Source organism: Schistocerca cancellata, chromosome 10 (genome assembly GCF_023864275.1).
Source record: "Schistocerca cancellata isolate TAMUIC-IGC-003103 chromosome 10, iqSchCanc2.1, whole genome shotgun sequence".
In the NCBI taxonomy this organism is placed as follows: Eukaryota; Metazoa; Arthropoda; class Insecta; order Orthoptera; family Acrididae; genus Schistocerca; species Schistocerca cancellata.
Window position 1 is genome coordinate 51,690,158 of NC_064635.1, and position 23,457 is coordinate 51,713,614.

At 41.8% G+C, this 23,457-nt stretch overlaps 1 pseudogene; it reads left to right on the forward strand.

Moving 5' to 3' along the window:
- The first annotated feature begins 21,818 nt into the window (after window positions 1–21,818).
- LOC126107108 (5S ribosomal RNA) lies at window positions 21,819–21,936 on the forward strand (annotated as a pseudogene).
- The last annotated feature ends 1,521 nt before the right edge of the window (window positions 21,937–23,457 follow it).

Here is a 23,457-nt window from a genome sequence, read left to right on the forward strand (position 1 = left end):
TGGTCTAATGGTTCAGTATCCAGATTCGTGGGGCGCTCACGTGACACAGAGGCGCGGTGGTACAACGCACAGGAATGGGAGGGCAGGCATAGTCGTCGGCAAGGTTCTGGTGGAGCACGAGTCACCCCACATGAGAGGATCACCATATTGTGCACTAAGCATTGTTAAACCTTCACATCTGTGTCTGGCATCCAACAACAGGTAATGGACTCCCTGCCATATTCTGTCTCATCCCACACCACTGGTCAGAGACGAGCAGCACGCAGAGTAGGGGATTGCAGACCCGCGTGTAGGCTGGCGTCGACACCACAACACAAACGACTGCATTTGGTGCCCTGACCGGGAAGCATCGATTATTGGTTGACAGCATTGCATTGTGTTCAGAAACAAATCACGATCCTGCTCTGCCCCAGATGATCATCGTCGGCGAGTATGGTAGTGACCTGGGGAGTGGTTCAAATGGCTCTGAGCACTATGGGACTCAACTGCTGTGGTCATAAGTCCCCTAGAACTACTTAAACCTAACTAACCTAAGGACATCACACACATCCATGCCCGAGGCAGGATTCGAACCTGCGATCGTAGCGGTCGTGCGGTTCCAGACTGTAGCGCCTTTAACCGCTCGGCCACTCCGGCCGGCCTGGGGAGTGGTGTCGTCCTTCCAGTTGGACCAGCACAGTGGTGGTACTCGTGGAATCATGGTGTGAGGAGTCATGGTGATATGACTTCATTGATGATGAAGGGAACTGGCAGCACAACGTCACATATGTACATCTTGCTTCCTCATTTGCTATCTCTCATGGTGTCATTTTTCAACAGGACAATGCTCATCCACACATGGAACATGTCTCTACGTTGTGTCTGTGTGATGTTGGGGTACTCCCATGGCCCACAAGGCCCCCTGACCTTTCGATGATAGAATGTGTGGGGCCAACTTGGACGTGAATTCAATGCCATTGTCAACATACAGGATATCAAGGACCTGATACAGCAGTTGTGGAGCAGATTGCTTCAGGGGAGGCTACAAGGGCTTTATGACACCGTTCCCAGCCAAATCAGTGCGCGAATCCAGGAGAGAGGGGGCGCAACTGTCATCTACTTTATAAAAAACCTGGTTTATAAATTTTTTTTATTAATATGTATAACTGTGATATGCAAAGACTACATGGGAAGTGTGATATATAAGATATATAAGGTGCGGCAATAAAGTAATGAGACTTATTTTGTTTGCAAGATGTGGCAACCCTGCAGGCTCGTGTACACACAATATCTTTGACCTTGGTCTATAAGCTGCTTCTAGTCCAAGTGGCACATCGATGCAACTGCTCAGTCGTGCGTTGTGCTGTAATAAGTTAACACATGTCTGTGTCTCGTCGTGGAAATGGAATGGAACCTCGTAAAATTGCGCAACGGTATGTCATTTCTTTTTGCGCTAAATTGGGTGCAAACGTGACGAAAACTTATGGTAAGCTTCAGAAGGCTTTTGGAGAGGAGGTTATGTCAAGAGCTCAAATTTTTCGTTGGCATAAAATGTTTAGTGAAGGCGGAACGAAGATGAAGATCGCAGTGGACGACCATCAATCTCGCAGACGGATGTCAACTTGGTCAGGGTGCATGAAATCGTACGATCTGATCGAAGATTATCGGTGAAAATGATTGCAGAACAACTGAACATCAATCGAGAAACGGTTCGTCTAATAATAACTGAAGATCTCGGTATGAGAAAGATTTTTGCCAAAATGGTCCCCAAAAATCTCACACCAACACGGAAAAATGTGGCAACCGATCTGTTAGAGCAAACTGAAATAAATCCTGGATTGTTGAGTCGTGTCGTCACTGGTGATGAAAGTTAGTTGGTTTTTTCAGTGCGATCCAGAGAGAAAACGCCAGAGTTTGCAGTGGTGCTCAAAGGGATCAACCAGACCAAAAAAAAACTCGCATGTCAAAGTCAAAAGTGAAATGCATGCTTGTGTGCTTCTTTGATTTCAAGGGAATTATTCATAAAGATTGGGTGCCTCCTGGACAAACAGGTAACCAATATTACTACAAAGAAATTTTAGAAAGACTTCGTAAAAGAGTTCTTCGTGTCCGTGCCAACATTGTTGATAACTGGATTCTGCATAGCGATAATGCGCCATCCCATACTGCTCTGTCAGCACAGCAATTTTTAACCTCAAAACAAATTTCAGTACTACCACAGCCACCTTATTCAACAGATATCGCTCCGTGCGACTTTTTTTCTATTTCCAAGAGTCAAAACGGCGGTCAAGGGACACCATTTTCAAACAACACAAGATGTCCAAAAAGCTGTGACGAGGGTCTTGCAGGATGAGTTCCAGAAATATTACCTACCATCAATGGCAGAAGCGCTGGAAAAAGTGCGTGCAATCAGAAGGGAACTACTTTGAAGGGGACAACACTAAACTTGACTATAACGGTAAGCAACATTTTTTTTCACATCAGTCTCACTACTCTACTGTCGCACATCTCGGCGAAAACTGGGTGTGGAGGTATGCCTGGACAGTTGGGCCGTAATGAGATGGGGCACCAGAGCGCTGAAGTGAAGCTGGAAATATTCCTCCTTCATACAGCAGTGACAGCAGCACACCTTCGTCTAACAACTGCAGACAGCAAAGCATCACCTTCGATGTGCCAGCTAAATTTCGATGGATCCACCACGTGAGATTTGACATTTGACCTTTGTTGTGAGCAGACTTTCATCCGGCTCTGACTGTGTGTTCTTTGATTCCCCTTGGAGAAGGCTCATCAAACTATAACAGACGGAATATTGCTCCACTTTATTACATAAACAAACTTAGTGTCCGCTGCTTCGCTCGCGTAGACTACATGGTCTGCAAAAATATTTTTTTATTTTTATTTAGTCGAATTTTTACGTTGTTCACAAATTGCAACATCTTCTAAGCTTTTCACGCTAATTAAGGCCCTATAAGCACCTGCATGAATATCAAGCGCTCAGATGGAAACCCAGTTTTAAGCAAAGAAGGGAAAGTAGAAAGGTGGAAGGAGTATATAGAGGGTCTATACAGGGGCGATGTTCTTGAGGACAATATCATGGAAATGGAAGAGGAGGTAGATGAAGATGAAATGGGAGATATGATACTACGTGAAGAGTTTGACAGAGCACTGAAAGACCTAAGTCGAAAGGAGGCCCCGGGAGTAGACAACATTCCATTAGAACTACTGACAGCCTTGGGAGAGCCAGTCCTGACAAAACTCTACCATCTGGTGAGTAAGATGTATGGGACAGGCGAAATTCCCTCAGACTTCAAGAAGAATGTAATAATTCCAATCCCAAAGAATGCACGTGTTTACAGATGTGAAAATTACCGAACTATCAGTTTAATAAGTCACAGCTGATAAATACTAACGCGAATTCTTTACAGACGAATGGAAAAACTGGTAGAAGCCGACCTCGGGGAGGATCAGTTTGGATTCCGTAGAAATGTTGGAACACGTGAGGCAATACTGACCTTACGACTTATTTTAAGGAAAGGCAAACCTACGTTTCTAGCGTTTGTAGACTTAGAGAAAGCTTTTGACAATGTTGATTGGAATACTCTCTTTCAAATTCTGAAGGTAAAAGGGGTAAAATACAGGGAACGAAGGGCTATTTACACTTTTTATAGAAACCAGATGGCAGTTATAAGAGTCGAGGGGCATGGAAGGGAGCAGTGGTTGGGAAGGGAGTGAGACAGGGTTGTAACCTCTCCCAGATGTTATTCTATCTGTATATTGAGCAAGCAATAAGGGAAACAAAAGAAAAGTTCGGAGTAGGTATTAAAGTCCATGGAGAAGAAATAAAAACTTTGAGGTTCGCCGATGACATTGTAATTCTGTCAGAGACAGCAAAGGACTTGGAATGTTGAACGGAATGGACAGTGTCTTGAAAGGAGGATATAAGATGAACATAAACAAAAGCAAAACGAGGATAATGGAATGTAGTCGAATTAAATTGGGTGATGCTAAGGGAATTAAATTAGGAAATGAGACACTTAAAGTAGTAAAGAAATTTTCCTGTTTGGGGAGCAAAATAACTGATGATGGTCGAAGTAGAGAGGATATAAAATGTAGACTGGCAATGGCAACGAAAGCGTTTCTGAAGAAGAAAAAATTGTTAACATCGAGTATTGATTTAAGTGTCAGGAAGTCGTTTCTGAAAGTATTTGTATGGAGTGCAGCCCTGTATGGAAGTCAAACATGGACGATAAATAGTTCAGACAAGAAGAGAATAGAAGCTTTCGAAATGTGGTGCTACAGAAGAATGCTGAAGATTAGATGGGTAGATCACATAACTAATGAAGAGGTATCGAATAGAAATGGGGAGAAGAGGAGATTGTGGCACAACTTGACTAGAAGAAGAGATCGGTTGGTAGGAAATGTTCTGAGGCATCAAGGGCTCACCAATTTAGTACTGGAGGGCAGCGTGGAGGGTAAAAATCGTAGAGGGAGACCAAGAGATGAATACACTAAGCAGATTCAGAAGGATGTAGGATGCAGTAGGTACTGGGAGATGAAGAAGCTTGCACAGGATAGACTAGCATGGAGAGCTGCATCAAACCAGTCTCAGGACTGAAGACCACAACCATAACAAGCATGGTCTTTTCTGAATACACTTTTTGCCAAAATGCGATTCTGGTAGCTGGAGTCCAAAATTTTTGCACCCTAGGGACTTTCATCCCCTAACAAATAGTTCTTTATATCTAACCGAGATTGAAATACCATTTTTCATAAATTGCGCTTTTACCTTTTTTAATGTTACGAAAAATTTCCTTAATAATTTTCATGCCCTATTGGACTCTCTTTTGTGATTGGATTTACAGAAACACTTTTTTTTTAAATTTCTAAGCGAGAAGTCAAATACCAGTTGTCATAAATGTGGCCTTAAAAATCCTTTAGTAGTCCTTTGGTAATTATTTATTTTCCAAAAAATTTTCATCCACAAGTTTATCTCCTTAGTGGTTGAATTTCCAAAAATGCTGAAACACGATTTTTTTATTTTATGACAGACAAACCAAGTAAGGGTTTTTGTAATTCTAGCTTCATACCTCCCTTATTAGCGACATACTTTCAAAAAACCTTTCACCCCCATTTCATCCGCATAGGAGTGTAATTTTGGACAATTCCTTCTTCAAACTGCAGGTTTCTATCCTTAGCAGTTTGACAAGTCAGTGAATCTGTATGACCATATTTCATCCCCTTAGCGGTTGATTTTTTTAAAAAAATGAAACACGTATTTTTTCATCTCTACCGAAAAGCCAAACTCCAATTTTCAGAGATTTACTTTTAAAAATGCTTACGTTATAGAATATTTTCATAAAACGTTTCCGTTTCACCTCCTTAGGGGTTGAATTTTCAAAAACAGTGACATGCTTATATTTTATTTCTAACAGAGAAGTCAAATAAAAATTTTTCTTAGATTTAGCTTCGAAATATCTGCCTAATGAAATATTTTTGTAAAAATTTTCGTCCCTCGGTTTCACCCCCACAGTGGCCGAATTTTCTAAAACAGTGAAACACATTTTTTTTTCTAACTGAAAAGATAAATTTAAATTTTCATAGTTTTAGCTTCAAAAATAGTTTCATAATAAAATATTTTCATTTAAAAAATCATTACCTGTTTCACCCCCTTAGGGGCTGAATTTCCAAAAAGATTGAAATATTATTTTTTTTTTTTAATTTGTGACCGAGAAGTCAAATACTACTAATGTTCATAGATGTAACTTTGAAAATATTTTAGTAGTTGATTAATAACTTGATATTTTCAAAAAAAGCTTACACCTTCTATTTCATCACAATAGGTTAAATGTCTGAAAATGCTGAAATATGTATTTCTTTATTCTGACCGAGAAACGAAATACCAATTTTCGTTAGTCTTGCTTCAAAATAGCCTTAATAGTGAGATCGTTCAAAAAGACCGTTCATCCCCTGTTTCACCCTCTTAGGGTTGGAATTTCCGAAACTCCCTTCTACCATGACACGTGCCATTCTCCAAATTTCAAGATTCTATCCTTAGCGGTTTGGGTGGGGTGATGGTGAGTCAGTCAGTTAGTCAGCACGCTGCGTTTTATTCACTGAAGAGCCAAAGGAACTAGTGCACCTGCCTAATACCGTGTAAGGCTCGCCCAGAGCACGCAGAAGTGCCATAACATGACGTGGCATGAGAGTACGAGGGGGTGGAAATCTCTTCTGAACAGCACATTGTAAGGCTTCCCAAATATGCTCAATAGTGTTCATGTCTGGGGAGTCTGATGGCTAGTGGAAGTGTTTAAACTCAGAAGAGTGTTCCTGGAGCCACTCCGTAGCAATGCTGGACGTGTGGGGTGTTGCATTGCCCTGCTGGAATGCACAATGGCCATAAATGGATGGAAGTCATCGGACAGGATGCCTACGTACGTGTCACCTGTCAGAGTCGTATCTAGACGTGTCAGGGGTCCCATATCACTCCAGGTGCACACGCCCTACACGATTACAGAGCGTCCACCAGCTTGAACAGTCCCCTGCTGACATGCAGGGTAGATGGATTCATGAGATTATCCCCATACCAGTGCACGTCCATCCGCTCGGTATAATTTAAAACGAGACCAGATAACATGTTCCAGTCATCAGCAGTCCAATGTCGGTGTTGATGGGCCCAGGCGAGGCGTAAGGCTTTGTGTCGTGCACGCGTGGCTCCCGAAACCCATATCGATGATGTGTCCTTTAATGGTTCGCATGCTGACACTTGTTTATGGCCCAGCATTGAAATCCCGTTCTTGCATGATCTTTTTCCGGTCGCAGATTTGGAGATTTGCTGTTTAGTCGGATTTCTGATATTCACATGAAATAGGCGTACGGGAAAATCCCCACTCCATCGCTCCCTCAGAAATACTGTGTCCTATCGCTCGTGCGCCGACTATAACACCACTGTCAAACTCACTTAAACCTTGATAGCCTACCATTATAGCAGCAGTAACCGATCTAACAACTGCGCCAGACACTTGTTGTCTTATACAAGCGTTGCCGATCGCAGCATCATATTCTGCCTGTTTATACAGGGTGATTCAAAAAGAATACCACAACTTTAGGAATTTAAAACTCTGCAACGACAAAAGGCAGAGCTAAGCACTATCTGTCGGCGAATTAAGGGAGCTATAAAGTTTCATTTAGTTGTACATTTGTTCGCTTGAGGCGCTGTTGACTAGGCGTCAGCGTCATTGATGCTAAGATGGCGACCGCTCAACAGAAAGCTTTTTGTGTTATTGAGTACGGCAGAAGTGAATCGACGACAGTTGTTCAGCGTGCATTTCGAACGAAGTATGGTGTTAAACCTCCTGATAGGTGGTGTATTAAACGTTGGTATAAACAGTTTACAGAGAATGGGTGTTTGTGCAAAGGGAAAGCTAAGGTGCTACTGTAACTGGACTACAGTATCTGGAGATGTTAGAGAATTGGCTGTTCCCTCAGCTCGAACAAGAAGCACAATAATTCGTATTTCAGCAGGATGGAGCGCCACCACATTGGCACTTATCTGTCTGTAATTACCTGAACGTCAACTACCCGAGGCGATGGATCGGCCGCCAGGCAGCCCGTGACAGAGCACTTCATCACTGACCTCCAAGAAGCCCTGATCTTACCCCCTGCGATTTTTTCTTATGGGGGTATGTTAAGGATATGATGTTTCGGCCACCTCTCCCAGCCACCATTGATGATTTGAAACGAGAAATAACAGCAGCTATCCAAACTGTTACGCCTGATATGCTACAGAGAGTGTGGAACGAGTTGGAGTATCGGGTTGATATTGATCGAGTGTCTGGAGGGGGCCATATTGAGCATCTCTGAACTTGTTTTTTAGTGAAAAAAAAACCTTTTTAAATACTCTTTGTAATGATGTATAACAGAAGGTTATATTATGTTTCTTTCATTAAATACACATTTTTAAAGTTGTGGTATTCTTTTTGAATCACCCTGTATATCAACGTATTTGAATACACATGCCTGTACCAGTTTCTTTGACGCTTCAGCGTATATAGGAATGAATAAAAGATTTACTTCACTTTCACGTAGTTCTTTGCCGCAGGATTGCTTGATAATTTACAACTGTCACTGACTATGAAAGCATCACTTGACGCACTAATTAACCAACTTTCCTCTGGAAGTGCAATGTTCGATATTTACAACAGCACAAGTTCATCAGAAACTATAACTATCACTGTCCTACACGATGACGTTGACTCTGTAGCTGAGATCTCGAACTGGTGTAGAGTTCTTGCATGCTCACCTCAGTGTGAGGGCGCTGACATGCTGAGAAGGATGCGTGGTCACCTGGAGTTCGTGCCATTGGTTAATGTGGATTCCAGCGAACCCTCGCTAATGCCTATGGTGTCGATTCGCGTTGTCGACTTTGGTGTGGCACCGCGATCTCTGGACTACACAGCAACCAGTATATGTGCTTCATCCGTAGAGAGTATGTCATAATGAAAACGACACTTTTCATCAAGCTTGCATGCCACACATTTTGCAAACTGAACCTGATTATATGCTTCGTCCTCGGTGAGGTGATGTAAGATCAGCTTTTTGTAAGACACCCATTTACGTCTCGTCAAAGTCCTCATTATTGATGTACGGCTGACCCCAGTTTCCTGCAAGATGCCAGAGCAGCAGTTGATGTTGCTCCAGCTGTAGATGTTGTAAGTAGGCTGTTTATATTATTGGCAACGTTACGTAGCTCTCTGTATGAAAATCACTGGCTGTGCTGTGTGCAGTCTGTGGTTAGTTTGCATTGTTGTCTGCCATTGTAGTGTTGGGCAGCGGCAGCTGGACGTGAACAGCGCGTAGCGTTGCGCAGTTGGAGGTGAGCCGCCAGCAGTGGTGGATGTGGGGAGAGAGATGGCGGAGTTTTGAAATTTGTAAAACTGGATGTCATGAACTACTATATATATTATGATGTTAAAGTAAATACATTGTTTGTTCTCTGTTAACATCTTTCAATTGCTAACTATGCCTATCAGTAGTTAGTGCCTTCTGTAGTTTGAATCTTTTATTTAGCTGGCAGCAGTGGCGCTCGCTGCATTGCAGTAGCTTGAGTAACGAAGATTTTTGTGAGGTAAGTGATTTGTGAAAGGTACAGGTTAGTGTTAGTCAGGGCCATTCCTTTGTAGGGATATCTGAAAGTCAGATTGCGTTGCGCTAAAAAAATATTGTGTGTCAGTTTAAGCACAGTCATGTATAAATGTACAAAGGGGACGTTTCATATGGCGACCCTGCCAGGATACCTCACTGGAATCTTCTGATTTTTTCTTGTAGTTTGTGTAATTAGTGTAGATTTTGTTTATTGCTAGCACGTAATTGTAGAGAGAATCTCCTTTGTAGTTGCAGCCTTTCATTGTTGTACAGTAAAACAGTTGTGGCATGCATGTAGATTTGCACCAAGTATTTCGCAGCTGCGCTTGCAATTAACGAGATATTATTTTCAGTGCTATGTTAATGTGTTCTCTTATTGTTGCTCTTCAAATTGTGTTTTTCTGTGTTGTCGTGTGAAATATTCTGACAATAATGGCGTGTGGAAAACGTAACACTAGGCTTCAAAGTAAACTGAGAAATAATAGTGAGGACGAGCGTAGCCTATCAGCACCACTGTGTAGTGAATTAACAGACATTCGAAGTAGTAATTTGGTAATTGTGCATAGGGAAATGGAGCGGGCGGCAAATAATGGGGTAGGCAGTGAAACAGGTAGTGAACAAGGAAGCATTATCGATCGATCGGTCGGCAACAGTTCGCCTCAGGAATCCGAAATGACGGAACACAATATTGCAAATACTGTAGACTTAGGTTTTGGGTCCTCACCGTTTTCTCAAATGAGTCAAGACACATTTTCTGCTTGTCAAAATGTGAATGTTGCCGGTGAAAATGCACTGCCAAAAAGCATAGAGAAACAGATTCCAGACACTAATACATTATTATTGCAATTAATGCAAAAAATGGAACAAAATCAGAAACAAACACAGCAACAGTTAGACACAATGGAACAAAATCTTCAAAAGTTAGACACAATGGAACAAAATCTTCAAAAGTTAGACACCACACTTGAACAAACACGTGAAGATTTAACTACTGAGTTACATAACATCGAATCGAAATGTCAAAAAGTCTGTAATGACGTAAAAACACAAATTTGTGAGCATTTCCAACCTATTTTTTTCGCGTCATGAAAATGCCTTACAGAATCACGAAGCAGCCATAAAAGAACTGCAGACTATTGTTCATGAAAATCATGAGACCTTGCAAGCTAAAATGGACTCAGTTGCATCTACCGATTCGGTTACGCAACTTGCAAAAACTCAGGAAAACTTAAAGGACACAGTAGAAAGACACATGGAGGAAATTAGTTCATTATCAGAGAAAGTAGTTGAACTTTCGGATCAGCTAAATAATTTATCTACGAAGGTAGATGATAATCTGAATGACACAAAACCAGTAGTCTTTAATGACACAGAAGAGTGCGAACAAATTAGGAAACTGAAACAAAATCTGAATCAAATTAATGCGCAACACCAAAGAGAAATCCGCGAAGTACAAGATCAGCTGACACAGGTAATACAAGAATTACGTATTTCAGAGGACACTCGCGCTCCAATACGGGAAGAGGGACATAGAAATACGGAACAGCCACAAAATAATAACACAGGGCACTTCGGAAATTATGAAAGATATTGGCAAGGTACTCCGAATTTTGAGATGGAACCGCCGAAACGACGTAAGAATGACCGACATGCGACTCGCCGACATGATGATTTTGACTATAAGCTGTTCATTACTACACGTAAATTCAAAACGTTTAAGAATTCCGCCAACGACATGCATCCACAAGCATTGCTCCATCAATTCTCTCATTGTTTTCCTCCCAACTGGTCATTGGAGCACAGGTTAGAATTTATGTGTGGCTACTTGGAGAATGAACCAGCTGTAAGAATGCGATCGGTCATTCACGATTGTCACAGTGAAGGAGAATTTTATCATGCCTTCCTCTCAGCGTATTGGTCTCAAGCTACACAAGACCGAGTAAAACATAGCATCATAATGATGAAACGTTTCGAACAATCTGAATTTTCCAGTTGCATAAGAATCAGTATCTTTCAAACCCATACAGCCCCTCAGAACTCATCCGCATTTGCTTAATCAAACTGCCTGAACATTTACGACATATTATTTTAGCAGGACGTTGCAAAGACGACATTGAAGCTTTTCAGGGACTGTTACAAGAATTAGAAATTGACACAGACAGTCGCGGGATGCGAAAACAGGAAAACAATCACTACAGGTCACATCCGTCACAATTCCGTGACGACAGAAATGATAACTGGACGCGACAAGGCTATTCTCACCACACAAATCGTGACCAAAATAGACACCACCCGTATGACAACCGTTGGCAGAGTAGTCATAATTACAGGGAAAGATCACCTCTCCGCGGTAATGACTATCACAGAGACAATCAGAGAAACAGACAATATGGGAACCAAAATAATTATTATCAAGGGAGACAGAATAACTTTAGACGCAACGGTCCAGCATGCAGTTATGACTCAGGGAGAAATTCTCCACCACATGACCGACAAGAAAGAAACTATGGAATCTACCGACATGACGACAGACGATATGATCGTAACGACAGACCTGAACTGCATCAGAACTGGCGGGATTTAAACAGAGCAGGGCACTCTCGACAACGTGAATTTGTGGAAGTTAGGTCTCCTAATCCCAATAACGACGCGCGCCAACAAAGAGATAGCAGACAATGACTCGCACCGCAGGCAGCCACCTGCGCCGGCTGGCTCAGGGAAAAATAGCATACACGCTAACCTTGAAAAAAATTTTAGCATTCCTTACCGACGTATAAAACATGATAATTGCTTTGAAGTTGAAACTCTGCATACTAGAAAGGGTAAAGGTTTACACCATATTTCACGTGTAAAACCGTTTATTGAGAGATAAACTGTTTTTTAATTTAGTCTTTGCTATAAAATTTTTCACTTCACGTTACTAGTACTCTTTGTCACACTTACAAACTGTTAACATGCAACTATGTTTTAACGCTAACTAACTATCCAGTCAAGAACATAGGTAACTTAGAAAAGTAATTGCGAATGCATTGTTATTGCGAACAGATGACACAGTGTTATTGTGTGTGTACATTCTTGCTTGTTAGTTGCACGATTACGTAACGACTATATGGCTTACATACTTAGAACATATACTGCTAATAAGTTTTTAATGCAACATTTTGGTTTACTTGAAAATACATTCTGGATTTGAAGTACTTTCTGTGAGATACCAGATGACACAGTGGTTAGTTTATGTGACAGCTACACGATTTTATCACGACGCTACTAATGAGAGACAATTTACAATATTGCTTTTGCGGTGTTTCTGTTTTATATCTGGACAGTTTTTCTGTATTATTCTGGAAAGTAAAACATGTTTTAGTAGTAACTTTTGTGGTATAGCTACAAGGAGACAGCCTTTTCCATAGCACAACAATACGTTACAGCACAGTACTTTCATCATCACAACAATAAGCGTAATAACTAAGATATCTCTATGCAAAGCATTTCACTTTTGTTTATCATGAGGTAAGTACATTGACTTCTGCAGAACTTAGCTTTCGGAGGAAAATAACTACGACACTTCCACAGAGATTATCTTACAACAAGATGCACATTTAGCGCTACAGGACACGCATTTCAGTGATTAATTTTCTACTTAAAACATTTATTTTTAAAGATTTTTGTATTACAAAGAAAGTTTTCCGTGATACATTTCATTCCATTGCTGTAATCTGTAACACCTGAGGGTATAATTACATTAATCCTCAGGGGGGTACACGCTTACTTTGTGTATCATGTGTTTGGCAAGCACAAGGAGCCCTAGCTAATATGGTATTTGCTTATACAACTTTACACATCGGTACCATATTCCTCTAACACATAAATTACATAGCTATCTGATCATTTAACTGAGAGAGACAAACTTTTTTACTACGGCAGTGACAGATGTTTACGTAATTACATCGTTGGATAACTTCACACTTACGAAATTGTATTTTGTCTGTACTTTGTGAACTGTTCATATTTTTTCAGACCCATTGTGATATTATGAGAGCTTTGAATGATATATTTGGTATGGGATCACGATTTTTAAAGTACGTTTGAGGCAGATGACACTTTTGACATGAGCAGAGAATTTTTTTTAATTATTAGAGGAAGCTACGACGATTTTGAGATTTGACTGAGGTGTTATGATGTTATTATTACGACGACGATGTGTATTATGCTGCTGAGGTATGTTTATGATTAATAGGCTGATGCTATATGAGTTATTTGATTATGCTAAGTATCTGTTGAGATGAAATATTGAAGAAGTGTCGACAAATATGTATATGTGTAATAAGGTAAGGAATAATGAGTAGTGGTTAGGGACACTGACTTGTGAAAAAGGATGTTGGAAACCAAGAATCGTACTTTAAGAGTTATGAAATGTATGTAAATGCGTGAATGTATTACAATGGCGACGAAAATTTTTTGGACACTCTTATATTTATAGGATTTTGTTTTTACAGATTTGTAACGCAAATTCTTGACCTGTGAAATATTTTTATATGAGACTGCCACTGTATCAGAAACTGCTGTCGTAAATATTTCAGTAAGAAAGGTAAGTGACCTTGGCGTAATGCGTTTTGGGCGCCCAGCTGAGAGGTAGTCGTCTGACAAAAGAAAACCATTAGGTGGAAAAAGAAAAAGAGGCCATTATCCTCGCCATTGACATTCCTTTAGAGAAAGCATCGCAAATACGACACGCTCATTACTTGGAAAGATACTTACATCTGCACACCTGATTATGACAAGCGTCTTTCTATGAGAATTGAGAGAATTTCTACTAACTTATAAAATGTCACATGACTATTGAATGATATTTTTATGCTTTGCTTTTCATAGTTGCTTATTTCATTTGATATCTGGTTTCCAGCTGTGTTTCAGCATTAGTTTTATAAAATAAACTTAGATGCATTCGCTAATGTGAACACTTTCTGTCAACAGATCTATTAAATAATTATTTTATGATCCACATTCTTCGAAAAAGGAGCTCTTGGAATGGAAAGAACAATAAGAAGGGACTGATAACAATAACTGCATATATAATATTCTTTTCAAGTACTTGGTCATTTTTTGTAGAATTAGTTTTTGTGGTGCACCACTTTAATTACATAGACATTAAGATGTGAATATACATTTCCCTTGTCTGCATTGTTGTCTTTAGTGTAATGTTTTTCATTTGCTGCTGCTGTTTTCCAGGCATAGTGTTACTGAATTTGACTTTGTGTTACTCTGCTAAGCCAGTTTACTACTGATTTATTTTTCTTGTTGCTGCTCATTGCCTTATATTAGTTGTAATATTGTTGCTTACTTTGCCAATTTGAATTTTTTGTCATTGCTGTTCGTGTTACTGCTGCATTGCCTTGTCCCTTAGTTTAGCATCTGAGCTCAGTAGATTTAAGTTAGCTTAGGAGGGGGTAGCCTATAAGAGAATGAGTTGCGATGAATTTGAAGACATGCACTGAGAGGCTATACGAGAAAAGTACAGAAAGCAGATATAGATAGGACTTTTGGAAATAATGAAAAACGAAGGGAGATCTCCGAGAAGTAAAGAAAGTTTTGTTTGCAAAATACTGCAGTAAAACAAACCCTGTCCTTTCCTTGTATTATTCCGCTATATGTTTGTGCACCCTTGTGTATTTATGTTTTTCCTGTATTTATATGTTTATCTGATAAGACTTATGTTGTAGAATTTTTCTAATACTAAGCTACATTTACTATGATGAGGAATACTGTTATCCTCAAATATAATTGGCATTAATAATACGTTATTTACCTTGTAAATGTGCTTAGACATTATTTATCTGTTCTGTTTTGTTGCTCATGTGTGAAGTTGATGTTTCAAAAGTTATTCTGATCTTTTATGTATGTACTCATGTCATAATTCCTGCAACAATGATGTATATGTTATTTCTATTCTGTTGTAAAGCCTGTACTACAAATGTTATCTGTATTGTTATGTTCTTTAATGATGTATTTTGTACCTTTGTAATTGTATTCTTATGTTATAAAATTGTAATTGATACCAGTTCATCATATTATTAACTTGTTAGTTACATTTCACTGCACACTTTTCTGTTGGTCATAGTATATGGACAATATGTGAGAAGTAGGGACTGTTAGTGTTTGCACATGTGTTGATAATTCAGCAAGGGACTGGATAACAGCATTGCTGGTTCTAAGGACAATTCCGAAAACTTTGTCAGTGCACAAGTGGTGATTATGGGCTTGCTATATTAACTGCAAGACTCTTCAATGGTGATTGTGCACCCGCACAGTCACAACAGATGGCTGCTGGCCATCTCTACAAGGACTACAGTGGGTCTGCATCTCTGATGACCACCAATACCACAATCTCTACCAGGACTACAGTGGGCCTGTCCACAATTTCTACAAGGACTGCATTGGGTCTGCACCTCTGGTGGCCCACCAATACCATACTCTCTACCAGGACTACAGTGGGTCTGCTCTGTGATGACCTACCTACCAATCTTCTTCAAAACGTCGAATGACTCTGCTGTGGGTTTGCTCTGTTGTGGCCCATTACCTGTCAGCATGTCAAGAGTCAGCACTGTCTTTCCGTTGGAAGGACAACACTACTTCTTCAAGACTGCATGGAAATCCACTACTTCTGTGTGCAATTTCTTTTTCTAATGAGACTTTGTGAAAAAAACTGTAATTACTATTATGATGAATGATCAGGACTATCTTTATGGACTGTGAAAAAATTTTAGCTTTTGACCAACATTGTATCGATAAGTGTGTGCATTTGATTTCTTTGTTATTGTAATTATGAAAAAATTTTTCAAATCTGTATTGGCCACTGCCCAAAAAAATTTGTAAAATTTTTTGTAGTGAGCATGGGGGCTATGTAAGTAGGCTGTTTATGTTTTCTTATTGGCAACGTTACGTAGCGCTCTGTATGAAAATCACTGGCTGTGCTGTGTGTAGCCTGTGGCTAGTTTGCATTGTTGTCTGCCATTGTAGTGTTGGGCAGCGGCAGCTGGATGTGAACAGCGCGTAGCGTTGCGCAGTTGGAGGTGAGCCGCCAGCAGTGGTGGATGTGGGGAGAGAGATGTCGGAGTTTTGTAATTTGTCATGAACTGCTATATATATATTATGACTATTAAGGTAAATAGATTGTTTGTTCTCTATTAATATCTTTCATTTGCTAACTATCCCTATCAGTAGTTAGTGCCTTCTGTAGTTTGAATCTTTTATTTAGCTGGCAATAGTGGCGCTCGCTGTATTGCAGTAGTTCGAGTAACGAAGATTTTTGTGAGGTAAGTGATTTGTGAAAGGTACAGGTTAATGTTAGTCAGCGCCATTCCTTTGTAGGGATATCTGAAAGTCAGATTGCGTTGCGCTAAAAAAAATATTGTGTGTCAGTTTAAGCACAGTCATGTATAAATATTCAAAGGGGACGTTTCAATGTCTTCGGCAGTCCACCTCTCTGCTTCATTGAATTTCACGAGAAGTTTCGCCACCACACTGCCAATAATCCCTTGATTGTCTGGAAGGCAAGAAGGCATTGGCTGAAATCCTCCAATAACATGGGTGCTCCTTCCTTCTGATATCAGGACGATCTCAATACATTCGGCTCTCACATTCCCCGTAAGGAAGAAACATCAGCTGTAGCTCGAGAATGACTAATGCTAAGCGCGAATGCAATACACCATTGTTTATTGCGTGTAATTTTCTGTTTGTTTGATGTGTCACTTGACCTCCTTTCCATCTGGATATTACCAGTTGCAACCAGGATGCTGGCTTTCAAAATGGTCGCCATGCTACCTCTATCTCTCAGATTTTCCCCCTTTTCAATCCCATACTACTTGGCTTTATACACTGCCGGAAAAGAACGCAACATCCTCCAGGAAAAGGTCATTGTAATGACAGGTAACTTCATCATTGTTGGAATAAATGATAACCAATTCACATAAGGTGAAACGCACATACCACAGTATAGCGTCCCTAAACAGTCACATCAATTAATAATAAACTGCCCATCTAGTAGCAAAGAAATGATATAATCCCGTATGCCATTCTGTGACAGACTGTCCTAAGCATCTGGAGCGTTTCATTGCAGTTTGGCAATGGTTCTTGTGAAGCCTGCAGAACCAGTAGGTTCCCAGTTCATCATGTCCCATATGTATTCAACTGGCGGGATATCTGGTAATGTTGCTGTCCAGGGCAGTTGTTGCGTCGCAGCAGCCATATGTGGACGTGCATTATCCTGCTGAAAAATCACATCACTTTCCTGTCGAAGAAATGGCAGTAGCACGGGGATAACAGGTTGTGCAATGTAGGATGTACTGGTTACTCCACTCTGCAAACAAAAACACCTTCCGAACGAGCCTCCATGGGGCAACAGTACCGACCGGCCGCCGTGTCATCCTCCCCTTAGGCATCGCCAGATGCAAATAGGGGGGGGGGGGAGGCATGTGCTTAGCACACTGCTCTCCCAACCGTTGGCAGTTTTGGTTACCAGTGCTGCTACGTCTCTATCATGTAGCTCCTTAATTGGCCTCACAGGGGATGAGAAAACCACACTTGCCAACAGCATTTGGCTGACCCGGATGGTGACTCGTCCAAGTGCTAGCCAAGCAGAACAGCGCTTAACTTCCCTGCTTTACCCTGCAGAGACACCGTATGTCACCGCAAGCCTTGTATGGAACCTGTGTGTCGTCGACGAATGCACTCTGGAATAGGCAGTTGTCGCATTCGAAATATCATGGCGAACTGGCGTGGATATCTTCCAAGCTACACGAAAAGGAAGGGAAAAAACGAAATTAATCAATAATATGCCGAATCAAGCAGAATTATTCGGAAATATATTCGTGAGTATGTGAGAATGTACACTGAAATTATAGTAAGAAACACAGTTGAAAACAGTAAGAATATGAATAGTATCTATACTTATTACAAACTTAAGTCCCCCACTGGGTTTTAGTCTGTATCTGAAGGCTAATGTCAGGAACTACTGTAAGGATTATGACCTGTCTTCCAGTAATAGGAGGAGCGTTTAATAAATACTGCAACACTTTTTTCGGCCAGTTTCGATGGAGAAAATGCGGAATTTGGTTGTGGGACGTAGTGGAATGTTCCCACTTCAGCCCTTGTAGTTTCATGAAGTTCCGACAGCTGGCAGCGCTGCACGGAGCCTTCAAAATGGCGTCTGTAACGGACCTGCGTTCCAAGCAGAGAGCTGTTGTTGAGCTGTGGCTCCTGCAGTATTGGAACGTGCTTACACTCACATTCGAGGTGAACGACATATCGTAATCAAAGAACTTGGTGCACAACTCGATGTCTGCGTTGGTAGTGCTGACACACTCAGGCCATTGTCAGCACCACTCCTCCTACCAAATGCAACCACACATTAACAGAGTAGTATCAGAAGTGCGATATTTGAGCCCGTCACCATGTCGTTTCGTCACAGCAAACAACGCCTGCCATCCGTGGAGGAAGAAAATGCAGTGGTGCAGTTTAGTCGACACATGTTGGGATGAGCACAGTCTTTTTGATCTGTTTCTGTCAGGAGCTGAATTGTACTCGTAAGTTGGGTATGCGATGTCTGATCGAGGATGCAGTTTTTTTTTTTTTTTTTGGTGAGGCGTGAATGGAACTGATATGGGTAGTTTGAGTGTCACAAGCAGGAGGTGTGGCTCTTTGTTTAGTAGCATACAAGCTCTTAACAATGAATTTGTTATTGTGAACAGACTACACAGTGTAATTGTGTGTGTACCTTCTTGCTTGTTAGTTGCACGATTAGAACATTTACCAGTACTGCTAATGAGATTTTAATGCAACATTTTGGTTTACTGGAAAATACATTTGGGATTTAAAGTACTTTCAGTGAGATTAAAGATAACTTAGTATTTGGTTTCTTTGACAGCTACACGGTTATATTACGACACTACTAATGTGTGACACAATTTACATTGTTGCTTTTGCGGTGTATCTGTTTTATATCTGCACAGTTTTTCTGAATTCTTCTGGAAAGCAAAACATGTTTTATTAGTAACTTTTGTGGTATAGCTACAAGGAGACAGCCTTTTCCATAGCACAACAATACGTTACAGCACAGTACTTTCATCATCACAACAATAAGCGTAATAACTAAGATATCTCCACGCCAAGCATTTCACTTTTGTTTATCATGAGGTAAGTACATTGGCTTCTGCAGAACTTCGCTTTCGGAGGAAAATAACTACGATACTTCCACAGAGATTATCTTACAGCAAGACGCACATTTAGCGCTACAGGACATGTATTTGAGTCATTAATTTTGTACTTAAAACATTTATTTTTAAAGATTTTTGAATTACAAAGAAAGTTTTCCGTGATACATTTCATTCCATTGCTGTAATCTGTAACACCTGGGGGTATAGTTGCATTGATCCTCAGGGGGGTACACGCCTACTTTGTGTACCATGTGTTTGGCAAGCACAAGGAGCCCTAGCTAATATGGTATTTGCTTATACAATTTAACACATCGGTACCATATTTCTCTAACACATAAATTACACAGCTATCTGATCATTTAACAGAGAAACTAACATCTTTTTACTACGTCAGTGACACATGTTTACGTAATTACACCGTTGGGTAACTTCACACTTACGAAATTGTATTTTGTCTGTACTTTGTGAATTGTTCATATTTTTTCAGAACCATTGTGATACTATGAGAGCTTTGAATGATGTATTTCCTATGAGATCATGATATTTAAGGTACGTTTTAGGAAGATGACACTTTTGACATGAGCAGACCCAGGACATGACATGAAGCTAAGTCTGGTCATTATATCCATGTTTTGTAGTACTTATGAGCCAATGGCCTTGCCCCAGTGGCAACATTGGTTCCCGTGATATCACCAAAGTTAAGCGCTGTTGGGCTGGGCTAGCACTTTGATGGGTGACCATCCAGTCTGCCGAGCGCTCAATGAATAGTGATCCAGGACATGACATGAAGCTAAGTCTGGTCATTATATCCATGTTTTGTAGTACTTATGAGTCAATGGCCTTGCCCCAGTGGCAACATTGGTTCCCGTGATATCACCAAAGTTAAGCGCCGTTGGGCTGGGCTAGCACTTTCATGGGTGACCATCCAGTCTGCCGAGCGCTCAATGAATAGTGATCCAGGACATGACATGAAGCTAAGTCTGGTCATTATATCCGTGTTTTGTAGTACTTGTGAGCCAATGGCCTTGCCCCAGGGGCAACACCGGTTCCCGTGAGATCACCAAAGTTAAGCGCTGTTGGGCTGGGCTAGCACTTTCATGGGTGACCATCCAGTCTGCCGAGCGCTCAATGAATAGTGATCCAGGACATGACATGAAGCTAAGTCTGGTCATTATATCCGTGTTTTGTAGTACTTATGAGCCAATGGCCTTGCCCCAGGGGCAACACCGGTTCCCGTGAGATCACCAAAGTTAAGCGCTGTTGGGCTGGGCTAGCACTTTCATGGGTGACCATCCAGTCTGCCGAGCGCTCAATGAATAGTGATCCAGGACATGACATGAAGCTAAGTCTGGTCATTATATCCGTGTTTTGTAGTACTTATGAGCCAATGGCCTTGCCCCAGGGGCAACACCGGTTCCCGTGAGATCACCAAAGTTAAGCGCTGTTGGGCTGGGCTAGCACTTTCATGGGTGACCATCCAGTCTGCCGAGCGCTCAATGAATAGTGATCCAGGACATGACATGAAGCTAAGTCTGGTCATTATATCCGTGTTTTGTAGTACTTATGAGCCAATGGCCTTGCCCCAGGGGCAACACCGGTTCCCGTGAGATCACCAAAGTTAAGCGCTGTTGGGCTGGGCTAGCACTTTCATGGGTGACCATCCAGTCTGCCGAGCGCTCAATGAATAGTGATCCAGGACATGACATGAAGCTAAGTCTGGTCATTATATCCGTGTTTTGTAGTACTTATGAGCCAATGGCCTTGCCCCAGGGGCAACACCGGTTCCCGTGAGATCACCAAAGTTAAGCGCTGTTGGGCTGGGCTAGCACTTTCATGGGTGACCATCCAGTCTGCCGAGCGCTCAATGAATAGTGATCCAGGACATGACATGAAGCTAAGTCTGGTCATTATATCCATGTTTTGTAGTACTTATGAGCCAATGGCCTTGCCCCAGTGACAACACCGGTTCCCATGAGATCACCAAAGTTAAGCGCTGTTGGGCTGGGCTAGCACTTTCATGGGTGACCATCCAGTCTGCCGAGCGCTCAATGAATAGTGATCCAGGACATGACATGAAGCTAAGTCTGGTCATTATATCCATGTTTTGTAGTACTTATGAGCCAACGGCCTTGCCCCAGTGGCAACACCGGTTCCCGTGAGATCACCAAAGTTAAGCGCTGTTGGGCTGGGCTAACACTTTGATGGGTGACCATCCAGTCTGCCGAGCGCTCAATGAATAGTGATCCAGGACATGACATGAAGCTAAGTCTGGTCATTATATCCATGTTTTGTAGTACTTATGAGCCAATGGCCTTGCCCCAGTGGCAACACCGGTTCCCGTGAGATCACCAAAGTTAAGCGCTGTTGGGCTGGGCTAGCACTTTCATGGGTGACCATCCAGTCTGCCGAGCGCTCAATGAATAGTGATCCAGGACATGACATGAAGCTAAGTCTGGTCATTATATCCATGTTTTGTAGTACTTATGAGCCAATGGCCTTGCCCCAGTGGCAACACCGGTTCCCGTGAGATCACCAAAGTTAAGCGCTGTTGGGCTGGGCTAGCACTTTGATGGGTGACCATCCAGTCTGCCGAGCGCTGTTGGCAACCAGGGTGGACTCAGCCCTTGTGAGGCAAACTGAGGAGCTACTTGACTGAGAAGTAGGGCTCTGGTCTTGGAAACCGACATACGGTCAGGAGAGCAGTGTGCTGACCACATGCTCCTCCACATCTGCAGCCAGTGACGCCTATAGGCTGAGGATGAGATGGTGGCCGGTCGATACCGTTGGGCCTTCATAGCCTGTTCGGGAGGAGTTTTGTTTTAGTAGTACTTATGAGCAGTGACTAAGGCGAGAGTAGTCAAGTTATAGTGACATGTGACAGTGTTATGATTAAGTGTTCTCAAGATGTGACACAGTCGCCGCCAGCAGTGAGTTCCTTGCAGAACTTGGTGTCACAGTGCCACTGGACCGAGAGGCGACTGGGGTGTTTAACTTGAAGTGTGTGGAGGGTTTGGTTCTGGTCAGTGATTGCTCTGTGACGTTTTGCCGATGATCTTCGTGCCGTGACTTGAGACAACTCATTCACCAACTCATAGACATCACGGTGAACATGAATGAGGTTCTTCGGTGACTAGTGTTGCCCTTTAATCTCCATCTTCTTGATGAACATGCTCGAAGTCTCCCTTCTTCCAAAATGACAACAGCCATGTTGAGAGGACTGCACACACATGTTGCTGGTTTCACGAACACTGAGGCTATCGCACCTCGGTTGGCCCGCTAAAATACCCTATCTTAATCCAACAGAAAATGTCTGGAGCTATCTAGAAGTCTGAGGCGTAGCAATCAACATCTCGACGTATTGGCAGCTGTGCAGCTCTACAGGAACTATTTATAGTTATAGCTGCCTATAGTATACACTGTAAGACAAAAAAAAAAACGATGAACCGCGAAGTTATTACACGCATGGGAAGGAAACTGGTAGATGTGATGTACATGTATAGACAAAAAAATGATCACAATTTCAGAGAAATTGGGTGATTTATGCTAGATAATGGGCTTCAAAAATTGACCAAGTCAATAACGCGTTGGTCCACCTTTGGCCCTTTTTCCAGCGGTTATTCGACTTAGCACTGATTGATAGAATGGTTGGATGTCCGCCTGAGGGATATCGTGCCAAATTCTGTCCAATTGGCGCATTAGACTTTCGAAATCCTGAATTGGTTGGAGGGCCCTGCCATAACGCTCCAAACGTTCTCAATTTGGGAGAGACCCGGCGACCTTGATGGCCAAGATATGGTTTGACGAGCCAGAAGACAAGCAACGGAGACCCTTACGGCATCCGTTCAGGCATTATCTTGTTGGAATGTAAGCTCATGGAAGGGAAAAATAGGGGGTGTAGATTATCATCGACGCAGTGCTGTGTTGTGAGGGTGCCGTGGACGAGAACCAATGAGGTCCTGCTGTGAAAAGAAATGACACCCCAGACCAACACTCCTGTCTGTCGCGTGACGTCGAAGGTGATAGTCAGCGCTCTCCAGATTGTCTCCAGACACATCTCCGCTGGTCGTCGGGGCTCAGTTCGAAGCGGGACTCATCACCAAACAAAACTCGAGTCCAGTCAATGAGA